The 12,551-nt window shown below is 52.3% G+C and overlaps 1 pseudogene; it reads left to right on the forward strand.

Annotated features, from left to right (window-relative positions):
• LOC122459769 overlaps window positions 1–12,551 on the forward strand; it is a 49,761-nt pseudogene that overhangs the window by 19,717 nt on the left and 17,493 nt on the right.

A 12,551-nucleotide genomic window follows, 5' to 3' on the forward strand; every position in this document is an offset into this window, starting at 1 on the left:
CCTGGCTGGAGCTATTGAGAGGACCAGTTTCTTGGCCCCTCTCGGTTCTAACTGGCTTTTCTTTCCTTGGCAGTTCCTGGAAGACTTCTCTTCTCCATCTCGGACCATACCTGGCTGGGCTGGTTCATCGCTAGTATCAGGCGCCAGCTGGCCCACAGTGATAAGCGGCCTAATGACAAGTGCAGTGTTCTGAAAGGAATTGGGGTTCAGTGATTAGTTCAGAACAGCAGTCGCTACCCAGGGGCAGCTTGGGGCCAGTGAAGCAGACAACTATACCCAGTGGGCTCTGTGCATGCCAGGTCATGCCCAATGCATCCAGCATGATGGTATCTCTTTCACAGAGCTTTCTCTACAAGTGCTGGGGCACCAGGCTGATGTTTCTTCCAGCAGAGAGCATCAAGCCCCAGCTATGGCTTCTGGTGGAGATGGTCGATTTCCGAGAAGAAGAGGAAAGAAAGGGGAGGTCTTTGCTCCTCCACTGTCAAGAGATCCCTCATTCCTTGTCAATCCCCTGATGCTACATGTGTATGTTCTGCCTTGGACAAGATCTAGTGGATTGAAAAGATCTTCCTTATACACATGCCCATGGCAATGACTTTGAGAGCCCATCCTGGCCCCTTGGCTTGTTACTCAGCATTCCCAACCTCCATCTTTCTGTCTCTCAGAGATTTGCCCGAGCGCTTGGGCTGTGTGCCAGGCAACACCTAGGTGAGATTTTCACCATCCTGGAGCACTTGGAGGAGTTCGTCAGCAGGGTGCAGCTCCAGCCTTCTGCCGCTGGCTCTCTGGAGGTACGGTCCCACCTAGCATCTCTGCACTTTCATCCATCCCTTCACCAGCTTTTGCAGGTAAAGGGACCTGCCAGGGAGGACCCTGCTTCCCAGAAGCCTGTTCAGCAAAGAGCTGAATTTCCAAGCAGTGGCTCAGCCTCCGTGGAGGGAGCCCTTTCCTTACTCCTCCATGGTGCTGCAATCACAGCACAATGAGGTAGATCCAGGGGGGAAGGTGGGTCCTGTTGTATAAGCTCTCCAAAGTATCTCCTGGGGAGCTCAGACATGCTCCATGCAGCCCCATAAACAAGGCTCAGAGAAGGCTCAAAAGACATTGCCATGCCATCAGCTCCAGCTGACACATTTCTCAGCAGAACAGACCCTTGGTCTTCCCCTGAACTGGGCTATTTCACAGACCTTCCTGGCAGACTCACCAGGGCTGACATTCCAGCCCCCCACCCCCCGCACTACCACCACCACCTTCCCAGTAACTCTCTGGGCCAGTGCAATCCACTGTAGTCCTAGTGACATCTCTGGAGCTAGGCTGAATTAAAGCAGCTGCTAGTGCATCCCCTTTGGCTGCTGGATCACCTCAACCACCCAATCCTGGGAGCTGGGAAGGGCCTCCGAGTTCAGGCAATTCAGCTCAGCAGAATAGGTTTGGTTGCTAAGTTGGCTGGATGAAAAATCCTCCCCTGGCCCCATCTGTGAGTTAGGAGCAGCTGGGGGCCATCCCTTCTCCTCACTCTTTCCTTTGCAATTCTCAGGAGCCAGCTTCCATTGAGCAACTGAGAAGCCTCCTGCTCCTCACCTATGGGCACGTGGTCCACTCAGGCCCCACGGATCTCATCCGAGAGAGCATAGGCTGCAAGATCCTATCTCCCATGCGGCAATACTATTTTCTGAGCCCACATGTAAGTCAGAGCCCTCTCATGACCGCCCACGCAGCACCTACCCGGGCTGTACCCAGCAGCACGGAGCTGTGTCTTTGCATAAACTCAGCTCAGAGGTCTGGCCCTTTGCCCCAGGAGGGACAGGAGACATGGGAACAGAGCACCATTCTTCATGACTCCCCCATCTCAATTAGCTTAGTCTCTGATTCCAGGCCCATGGAAGGACTCCCATCTGGGCCTTGTTAGAGCGTAACTGAGCATCACTTGGTGCTATTGTCCCAGAGACGACTGTACCCTGTTTGGTACCTCTAGGCTTGTGCTGCACTCAGGGATCAGAAGATAAAGATTTAGGGCCTGTTTCCCCACACACTGCAGTCAATGGTGTAGCTGGGCACAAAAGGCGCACTGAGTGATTCAGACCCCTAGCCTGGTTGACAGACTCTGGTGCTGAAGGGGGATTTTTGAGATAACTCCCGGTTGTTTTCTTGCCATCGGAAATTTGAGGCCAACGTTCAGTCCTATGCTGGTTACAATGCCTATATGCGCATCCCAGTGAAAAGGAGAGGGGATGCTAGTTTGGTTTAACTGAATGTTCTCCTTGGAGAATGGACGCCTTGGTAGGGAGAGCCTAGCCAGCTCCAGAGAGCAGCAGATTCATAGATTCATAGATACTAAGGTCAGAAGGGACCATTCTGATCATCTAGTCTGACCTCCTGCACAGCGCAGGCCACAGAACCTCACCCACCCACTCCTATGAAAAACCCCACCTATGTCTGAGCTATTGAATTCCCCAATCATGGTTCAAAGACTTCAAGGAGCAGAGAAGCCTCCCTCAAGTCAACCATGTCCCATGCTACAGAGGAAGGCGAAAAACCTCCAGGGCCTCTCCAATGTGCCCTGGAGGAAAATTCCTTCCCGACCCCAAATATGGCAATCAGCTAAACCCTGAGTATATGGGCAAGATTCACCAGCCAGATACTACAGAAAATTCTTTCCTGGGTAACTCAGATCCCATCCATCTAATATCCCATCTCAGGGGATTAGTCCTATTTACCCTGAATATTTAAAGAACAATTACTTACCAAAATCCCATTATCCCATCATACCATCTCCTCCATAAACTTATCAAGTAGAATCTTAAAACCAGATAGATCTTTTGCCCCCACTGCTTCCCTTGGAAGGCTATTCCAAAACTTCACTCCTCTGATGGTTAAAAACCTTCGTCTGATTTCAAGTCTAAACTTCCTGGTGGCCAGTTTATACCCATTTGTTCTTGTGTCCACATTGGTGCTGAGCTTAAATAATTCCTCTCCCTCTCCTGTATTTATCCCTCTGATATATTTATAGAGAGCAATCATATCTTCCCTCAACCTTCTTTTAGTTAGGCTAAACAAGCCAAGCTCCTTAAGTCTCCTTTCATAAGACAAGTTTTCCATTCCTTGGATCATCCTAGTAGCCCTTCTCTGTACCTGCTCCAGTTTGAATTCATCCTTTTTAAACATGGGAGACGAGAACTGCACACAGTATTCTAGGTGAGGTCTCACCAGTGCCTTGTATAATGGTACTAAAACCTCCTTATCCCTACTGGAAATGCCTCTCCTGATGCATCCCAAAACCGCATTAGCTTTTTTCACAGCCATATCACATTGGCAGCTCATAGTCATCCTATGATCAACCAGTACTCCAAGGTCCTTCTCCTCTTCCGTTACTTCTAATTGATGCGTCCCCAACTTATTACTAAAATTCTTGTTATTAATCCCTAAATGCATAACCTTACACTTCTCACTATTAAATTTCATCCTATTACTATTACTCCAGTTTACAAGGTCATCCAGATCCTCCTGTATAATATCCCGATCCTTCTCCGAATTGGCAATACCTCCCAGCTTTGTATCATCTGCAAACTTTATTAGCACACTCCCACTTTTTGTGCCAAGGTCAGTAATAAAAAGATTAAATAAGATTGGTCCCAAAACCGATCCCTGAGGAACTCCACTGGTAACCTCCCTCCAACCTGACAGTTCGCCTTTCAGTAGGACCCGTTGCAGTCTCCCCTTTAACCAATTCCTTATCCACCTTTTGATGTTCATATTGATCCCCATCTTCTCCAATTTAACTAATAATTCCCCATGTGGCACAGTATCAAATGCCTTACTGAAATCTAGGTAAATTAGATCCACTGCATTTCCTTTATCTAAAAAATCTGTTACTTTTTCAAAAAAGGAGATTAGGTTGGTTTGGCACGATCTATCTTTTGTAAAACCATGTTGTATTTTGTCCCATTCACCATTGACTTCAATGTCCTTAACTAATTTCTCCTTCAAAATTTTTTCCAGGACCTTGCATACTACAGATGTCAAACTAACTGGCCTGTAGTTACCTGGATCACTTTTTTTCCTTTCTTAAAAATAGGAACTATATTAGCAATTCTCCAATCATTCGGTACTACTCCTGAGTTTACAGATTCATTAAAAATTCTTGCTAATGGCCTTGCAATTTCAGGTGCCAATTCCTTTAATATTCTTGGATGAAGATTATCTGGGCCCCCCGATTTAGTTCCATTAAGCTGTTTCAGTTTCGCTTCTACCTCAGATATGGTAATATCTACCTCCATATCCTCATTCCCATTTGTCATGCTACCATTATCCCTAAGATCCTCTTTAGCCTTATTAAAGACTGAGGCAAAGTATTTGTTTAGATATTGGGTCATGCCTAGATTATCTTTAACCTCCACTCCATCCTCAGTGGTAAGCGGCCCCACTTCTTCTTTCTTAGTTTTCTTCTTATTTATATGACTATAGAACCTTTTACTATTGGTTTTAATTCCCTTTGCAAGGTCCAACTCAACTCGACTTTTAGTCTGTCTCACTTTATCCCTACATGTTCTGACCTCAATTAGGTAGCTTTCCTTGCTGATCCCTCCCATCTTCCACTCCCTGTATGCTTTCTGCTTCTTCTTAATCACCTCTCTAAGATGCTTGCTCATCCAGCTTGGTCTACAACTCCTTCCTATGAATTTTTTCCCCTTTCTTGGGATACAGGCTTCCGATAGCTTCTGCAGCTTTGATTTAAAGTAATCCCAGGCCTCCTCTACCTGTCCCAGATCAGACAATTATGACCTGATTGTCAGGGGAGCTGAGCAACCCCAGGGCCCATTGACAGCTCTGGGAATGGCAAGTGCTCAGCACCTCCGGAAATAAGCCCATTTCTTGCATCCATCTCCAGAGATGTTCCCCTAGGGAATGCAAAGATGTTCCACTCGGCAAGCCAGGTCCTTTCCCTTAGGGCATGAGGGCAATCCAGCCTAGGACAGCAGCTCCCTTGTAGAGACTTGCCCTGTAGCCTTGTGTCTCAGCTCTCTGTTGCCTGTGGCTGTTTCCTCATTGTTCTCTCCCAGTCCTGCCTGTGAGCCTAGGACCCACTGGTGAGGTCTGCTTTTGTGAGAAGCCTCCTGCTGGTGGGTGAAGCTGTCCCCAAGTGAGCAGGAGTCCCTTGGTGAGCCAGGACACATACACCATGCTGTACCCCCTGCTGGTGAGTGAGCATGCTGGGGTCCTGGGAGGGGTCCCTAGGTCAGATGCACATGCCAGAATATCTGACGTTGAAGACCATGTGCTGTGTTTGCGACTGGGTGCCCAGGGCTCTACATCGTGCAATGCAAACCCAGTGCTGGTGCCAGATTCTACTGGTGCAATTCCAACCCAAGGAATTAAATGACACTATTTTTCATGTTTCAGAGTAGCAGCGTGTTAGTCTGTATTCGCAAAAAGAAAAGGTGTACTTGTGGCACCTTAGAGACTAACAAATTTATTAGAGCATAAGCTTTCGTGAGCTACAGCTCACTTCATCGGATGCATCCGATGAAGTGAGCTGTAGCTCACGAAAGCTTATGCTCTAATAAATTTGTTAGTCTCTAAGGTGCCACAAGTACTCCTTTTCTTTTTACTATTTTTCATGAGCAGATTCATGCTGCTTACACCTGGGACGATTCCCCATCCCACTTCTGAGGGATCTGCCCTGCACCCAGAAAGTGCCCTCGGGATTAACTCCAAGGGTTTTCACTCCGAGACATGATCCTGAGTTAACAGGCGCAGCCCTCCCTAGGTTTGCAGGAAAATATTTGACCTCGTAATGATGCTGGTTCTGGCAGGACCCAACTGAGAGTGCCAATTCAGGACAAATTGCTTAAAGCAGGGCAGTTACAGCCCAGGGCTGGGGTTTCTATGCACACCAAGGCAAACCAAACCAGCCAAACAGAGAAGACTTTGGTTTTACCCCACTGGCTAACCACAAGTCAAGTCACACAAGCAATTCTCTTAGACACTCCAGTTTCCCAGTATCACCACCAGTGCTACTCATCATGGGGACAAATGATTATGAAAACCAATGCCCCAGTAAAAGAAAAAGGGTTCTCCGACTCCAAAGGACCAAGCCCCAGACCCAGGTCAATATACAAATCAGATATTACCCACAAATCACGCTGTTGCCAATCCTTTAGATCTAAAATCTAAAGGTTTATTCATAAAAGGAAAAAGATACAGATGAGAGTTAGAATTAGTTAAATGGAATCAATTACATACAGTAATGGCAAAGTTCTTGGTTTAATCTTGTAGTAGTGTTAGAATAAACTGCAGGTTCAAATCAAGTCTCTGGAGTACAGCCCCAGCTGGGATGGGTCCTCAGTCCTTTGGGTAGAGCTTCTGTTTGTAGTAAAGTCCCACCAGAGGTAAGAAGCAGGAGTGAAGACAAGATGGAGGAGAGGCATCAGCCGTTTATAGTCTTTTTCAGGTGTAAGAACACCTCTTTGTTCTTACTGTGGAAAATTACAGCAAAATGGAGTTTGGAGTCACAGGGGCAAGTCCCTGCATACTTTGCTGAGTCCCAAGGCATATCTGCCTTCTCTCATTGGGTCAACTGTATAGCTGATGGTCCTTAATGGGCCATCAAGCAGGCTAAGCAGAGCTGACACCAACCTGTCTGGAGTGTCACCCAGAAGCATAGCAGAAGTTTGAAATACAGACAATACAGAGCCAATATTCATAACTTCAACTATAAAAATGATACACATATACAGATAGCATAAACATAACCAGCAAACCATAACCTTGTCTTAGACACCCTATTTGACCCCCTTTATACAAGATTTGGTGCCACTACAGGACTTTGGTTGCAACAATGATCTATACGGTCCCAGTTCATGTCAATAACATCACACCTCAGCTGTTCAGGACTCTAATGCTCCCCATCACAAAATTGCGTCTGCCCAGATACCCCTTCTCTGTTCCATGGCAGTTTCCAGATGTGCCGTGAGGAATGGCAAAATAGGGGCTCTTGTGAATGCCCCTGCCTTCTGGCTATGTGGCTACTCCCAAGCCATCTTCCCAGCTCCGTGCATCTTTCCACTGCACACTAGGGCTGAGGGTCGGTGCGGGTATCAAACAGCGTTTGGAGATTCCACATCTTGCTGAATAACCGGGCTCCCCCAAATTCTTTTGCCTTTGACTCTCTGCTTTGTGCTGCAGGAGATCCTCAGAGGCAAGGACTGGGCTCGGCTGCAGAGCCCCGATCACCAGACAGGGCATGTATGGGTCCCATGCATGCCCTGCTGGCCATCTCATACTTAGGGTACGTCCCTGGGGTCTGACTCACCTGCGGAGCCCAGCAGCCAGGGAGGGGCAGATGGAGAGAGAGGAAGTGGGGGAGGGACGAGTTGCAATAAGAACCGGAGGATGCTCCTCCCTGGTGGCTCACTAACCGGCCATATCCTCCTTGGCCTCCGGGTCACTTTATCCCGGGAGCTCTGCTGCTTAGGGAGGGAGCTGTCCCTCATGCCATCAAACCCAACCTGACTCATGCCTGGATGTGTCTCCGTTCTAATAGTCCCGTATGCTCCATTCCTTTCAATCAGGAAATTCAAGCCTCACCTGTCTAAGGAACAGGAGGCTGAGACCATCAGCACTTGTATTGCCAGTGCCATGATTCAGCGCCCAGCCCTGGCGAAGCTGGGCGGGACTGAGGTGGCAGAAAACTCCAGTATCCGGGCAGAGGTTAGTGAGGCCTGGACAAAGCTGCAGCTTCAACCTGCCTCCTTGGCTGGGAAACTCAGCCACCCCCCTGCTGAGGAGCTGGACCCTGGCCTGTTGCAGAGAGCTGTGTGTCCAGCTGAATCCAGCCCCTCGGTTTATTTTCCAAAGGTAGGGTGACAAGTGGCTATGCAGTTAACTCTGCAGTTGGGTTGCTGGGAGGACAGCTGTGGAGGTGAATGTCTGTGAGACTGTACATAATTACCCTGGATTCTTGGCACAGGGAGCTACAACCTACACCCAGTTTACACTAGCTGAGGATCTGGGCCAGAGCATTAAATAGCATTTGATGCAGAGTGAGCAAAGCATGGATTTGGGACAGCTACACAGCCAGGCCACAACTCGCCCTGCCACAGAAACAGAGAATGGCTGGAGCGGGGACGACCAGCTCAGCCCTTGGCAAGCCAGCGGGGTGTTGGGGGGCAGCTGGGACTCCTCCAGAGGGGGAGGAAGGAGGCCTTCCCTCCAGAGCCCCACTCAGTACATGTGTTGGGGAGCCCAGGTGGGAGGAAGGATTCTTTGGGGAAGGACAGCCTGTGGTCCAGGTGAGACCCATGTCTATGTGCAGGGGGATCAGTATCACCTGGGTGAAGGGACCCCGAATACCAACAGCACCTGGCTCCAGATGGGGGATCCATTTGTCCTCCTGCCTCATGCACCCCACCTCCCTTGCTATTTACTTCCCTGCTTCTCTCTGCTTCAGTCTCTCCAACAACTGCCCTGGGATGGCCTGGATCTTGTGCTGCAGACATTCCTGGAGCAGCACCTGACCCCCACAACACTACTGTGTCTGTTTCTGGTATGATAGGGAGGGAGGAGTGGGAGGGGCCAATTCGCACTGGCCATCTGGGGATGGGCCAGCTGTTCAGGTTCTATCCAAACCACAAGAGGGAAGGCTCCAGTTGATCCCGAGGGGGCTGAGCAGGCCTCCCAGCTGCTGTGAACTAGCCAGTCCCCACGGGGCATACAACCGACCCTGGGATCAAGCAAGATTTGGGCTGGCATCCCTGTGCCCCTGAAGGAAACATCCCTGAGAGCTCACAGGATCAATGGGGAGAATCCTCAAAGCGCTGAGCCCAAGACACTCAGACCTGTCCCAATGCCCCCCAGACAGGAGAGGAGTGCTGAGTTCCAGTGTCCGGAAGCGGAGGAGAAGGGGTTAAATGCTCCATGTCCTCTCCCTGCTGGGGCAGGAAGCAGGTTCTGGGGTCACCCCGGCATTGCTGCCGCTCACATGGCTTTCTCCCTGCTCCCTAGCACTTGTAGCCGTGGATCTGCTCTCCCCGGGCCCAGGAGAGGAGCTGAGCTGTGAGAGCCAGCACCCGTCTCTTCATATTCTATTGCTTCAAAGCCATCACCAAGGTGAGCAGCACAGACCCTGCTGCCCCCCACAGCACTCACAGTGGGGGTGGGGGTGACACAGACAGAGCTGGGCTCGCCCCAACCCATGCCCTGATTTTCTGTTCAGTGGCCCATTAGGACCTGAAACCCATGGCAGAGCTGGGCTACATGGCTGGGCTGCTGATAAGCCAGGCCTTCAATGTTCAAGAGGCCACCAGATACTGGGCATCTCAGGCTCTCTACTGGTTCTTCACGCCTTGCAAAGGTAAGATGGAGCGGAAGCAGTTGCCACTTCTCAGCCCTCACAGCCCCGGCCATTACCTAGCGAGCAGGGCTGCAGAGAGAACATGGTGCCTTCATCCCATCACTGACCAGAGGGACACAGAGTAGAAGTGGGTTGGTACCTACAGGGCTGACCTGGCATCTGCCCTTCACCAGGTGCCTGGGACCATCTGGGACCTCTCCTGATCCCACCCCAGCCCAAACACACCTTCTACATCAGGGTGATAGATGGGCAGTTGGCCCAGGAGCCAGCTGAGAGCTCACCTTAGCTGGGCGTTCCCAGCTGCGGCCGGAGTCTGGCTCTTTGGCACCTCTGACCTGGTTTGACGGGGAGGGGGAAGAATCCGGCCCCGAGAGCTCTGCCTGAGCACTGCTGGTTTCTTGTGCAGCCGTCGTGTACACCAAGACGGGTGGTGGCAACCGTGCTGAGCAAGATGCAGAAGGATGCCAGCTGCAGAGAGAGCCCTGCCCATGTTCCTATGGTGAGTAAAAGAGACTGGCTGGAGAGACAGACACACACATGGGAAAGAGGGCGTTATTCTCTCCTTCCCTCGATGAGGAGCCGGCAGATAGAAATTCCTGGGTATGGGCTCCAATGCCCACTCACATAGCCCTGGGCACAGGCTGCCAGTGCCTCTGTCCCCATTCCCCGAAGAGCAAACCCACCTCCCTGGGCCGGGGCTCATTGCTCACACTCAGCCTGTGCCTTTCCCTGCACTCATCGTGAAGCACCTGCTGTCGCATGACCTCATGCCATTCAGCTTCACCCTGCTGGTGGGCCTCCTGGAGAAGGGGGAGTGTGCTGACCAGCTGGCAGGCATCATGGGGTGGTGCTGAGAGAGAAAGAATCAGAGCTACAAGGCCAAGTAATGGCTCGGCATTGGACATCTCGGGCAGCTCCATCTTGCCCCATGCCTAGAATTCCTGGGACACGAGGGAGGATGTGGAGGGGAGACGTCCCTTCGCACCATCACCAATGGGACCCATCCATGCTCTGTCTGCAGGGCGGCCACTGGGCACAGCCCTGTAATCATTTCCAGGCATTGATCCCAGGAGTCTGGATTGCCCGGCTCTCTCTCTGGGAAATGTGCCCAGTCTCCAGACTCATCCTGCAGTGGGGGGAACAGTGCCCGCAGTGGGGTCCCCCATGTCCACTGACTCTTTGCCCAGTGGACACGGATTGACGTAGAGGATGGAAATGCATCCCGGATGCTGAGATCCCACTCTGGTGCTGAAGCAGCCCAGGTGTGCTGTCACAAGGGGAGGTACCCCCGGGATATCCAAGGTGATGGGGTGTCACTGGGCAGCGGGATTGGACCCTTAGTGCTACGGAGCTGGATCGGGGTGGGGGTTTCAAGGTACCAAACCTCCCTCAGCTCAGTCACTCGCTAGGAGAGTTTATCCATGGCCTCTGCCGGGCTATGTGACTGCTAACTTGTTTCTGAGCCTGCCCAGCTCCTCCTGGCCCTTGCCTGCCAGGCACCCACAGAGGGGGTAGGGTCTCAGCCTCTGCTTTGCCTCCACATGTGCAGAATCTGCACGCGGCTCTTTCCTACACACTGTGCCTACCGTGGGGGGGGGGGCCAGGGGGGCTGAGTGAAGGGACAAGAGACATCCTACACCTACTGGCCAGACAGCACACCAAGTCAGCATCCTCCTGCGGATGCCCTGGCCTTAGGAGCAGTGAGCGTTGGCCCCAGGGAAAGGATAGAACACCCCCCTCAAGCCTTTGAGCCCCTCCTTAATGGGGTAACTCCACAGCACCATGGTTACATGCAGCACAGATCCTCCCCTTGCACACAGGCCCCCAGGGAACAGCCCTGTCCCGGCATGCTGTCACCATTAGTCCCCCTGTGCTCTGGGACCCCTGGCTCAGGGCTCCCACAGCTGAGCTATTCCTAACACAGCTGTCACCCACCCCCACTTCATTCTGTGCTAACCAGTCCACCCCCTCCCAGTTCGGCGGTGCAATGGCTTGGTTGGCTGGAGGCCAGAACAGTCTTTCAGGGCCCCCCCATCACAACACAGACCAGGAGAGACCCCATGTGAGCAGGGTCACCCCCTCTGTCAGCATGGCCCCCCACTCCCGGCAGGGCATCCTTCCAGGCTGAGGCAGGAGAGGGGCCAGCCTAACTGCATCGCCCCCACAGACGACCCTATACTGAGCATGTCCCCGCAGGGGCACTCCCTTCCCCCAGCTGGGAAATGCCCTCTCCCCCCAGAATCCCAGCCTGGTATCTTCCCCATCGCCACATGCTTTTAGATGCCTCATCCCACCCTTAGAGGCTGGTCTTCTCCGATTCACCAGCCTTCCAGGTTCCCCTGGGCCAGCAGCACCTTCCATCCATCTTGCCCAGAACTGAAAAGCACAGCACCCATTTTACAGCATTCTCCAAATCCCCCACCCCAGAGCCATGGCATGGCCAGAACTGGAGCCTTGTTCCTCCTGAACCCTCCACCCCCTGCCCCATGGGGAAGGAGCTCCTGCTTTCCTTGCCTGAAGCCCCCACTCTGTGCCCTCCCCAGCTCAGGAGATCCAGCCTAGCACCTAGCCCTAGCCCCTCCCAAGGGTGGGCACCTCCTCACACCAGCCCCCATCCCTGAGCCTGGAGTCACTGCTTTACCCCATGGAGGTTCTAACCCCAGCCCCTCTGGTTCCCATCAGGAGAAGGCAGCAGGGGAGGGAGGGGGCCCCCCAGCTGGGAGAAGTGAGTCTGGCCACCTCCGCCCATCCCTTACTGTGACACAGCGCCCCCTGGCAGTGCCCAGGCAGGAGGGTATGAACCCCTTAGGACTGGCCAGTGCCTGAAAGGCCTTGAGGTCAGTCACAAGCAGGCTCATCCTGCTGCTTCTGGCCCGTCACCCCTCGGAGGGCATCATCCCCAGTGTGTACCAACTGGGCCCATCTTCTGTGTTAATTCCTTACCTGCCATCCCTCTGTCCGTCACAGCCAGGCCAAGGCCATCTGGAAATTCCTAGGTGCAGGCCCCATGCTGACCAGGGAGATGCTGCACATCCTGCTGTATGACGCCCGGAGAAGGGCCGGGCTAACGCTAAACAGACCCAAGACAGGAGCTGCCACCAGCCAGCCCGGCTGCCCCCAGTGGTAAGTTCCCAGCGCTGGCATTCAGCCCTCTTTCCCGGCTGCATTCTGCCCACGGCCACAGTCTTCTGACTGTATC

Source organism: Dermochelys coriacea, chromosome 1 (genome assembly GCF_009764565.3).
Source record: "Dermochelys coriacea isolate rDerCor1 chromosome 1, rDerCor1.pri.v4, whole genome shotgun sequence".
Lineage (NCBI taxonomy): Eukaryota > Metazoa > Chordata > Testudines > Dermochelyidae > Dermochelys > Dermochelys coriacea.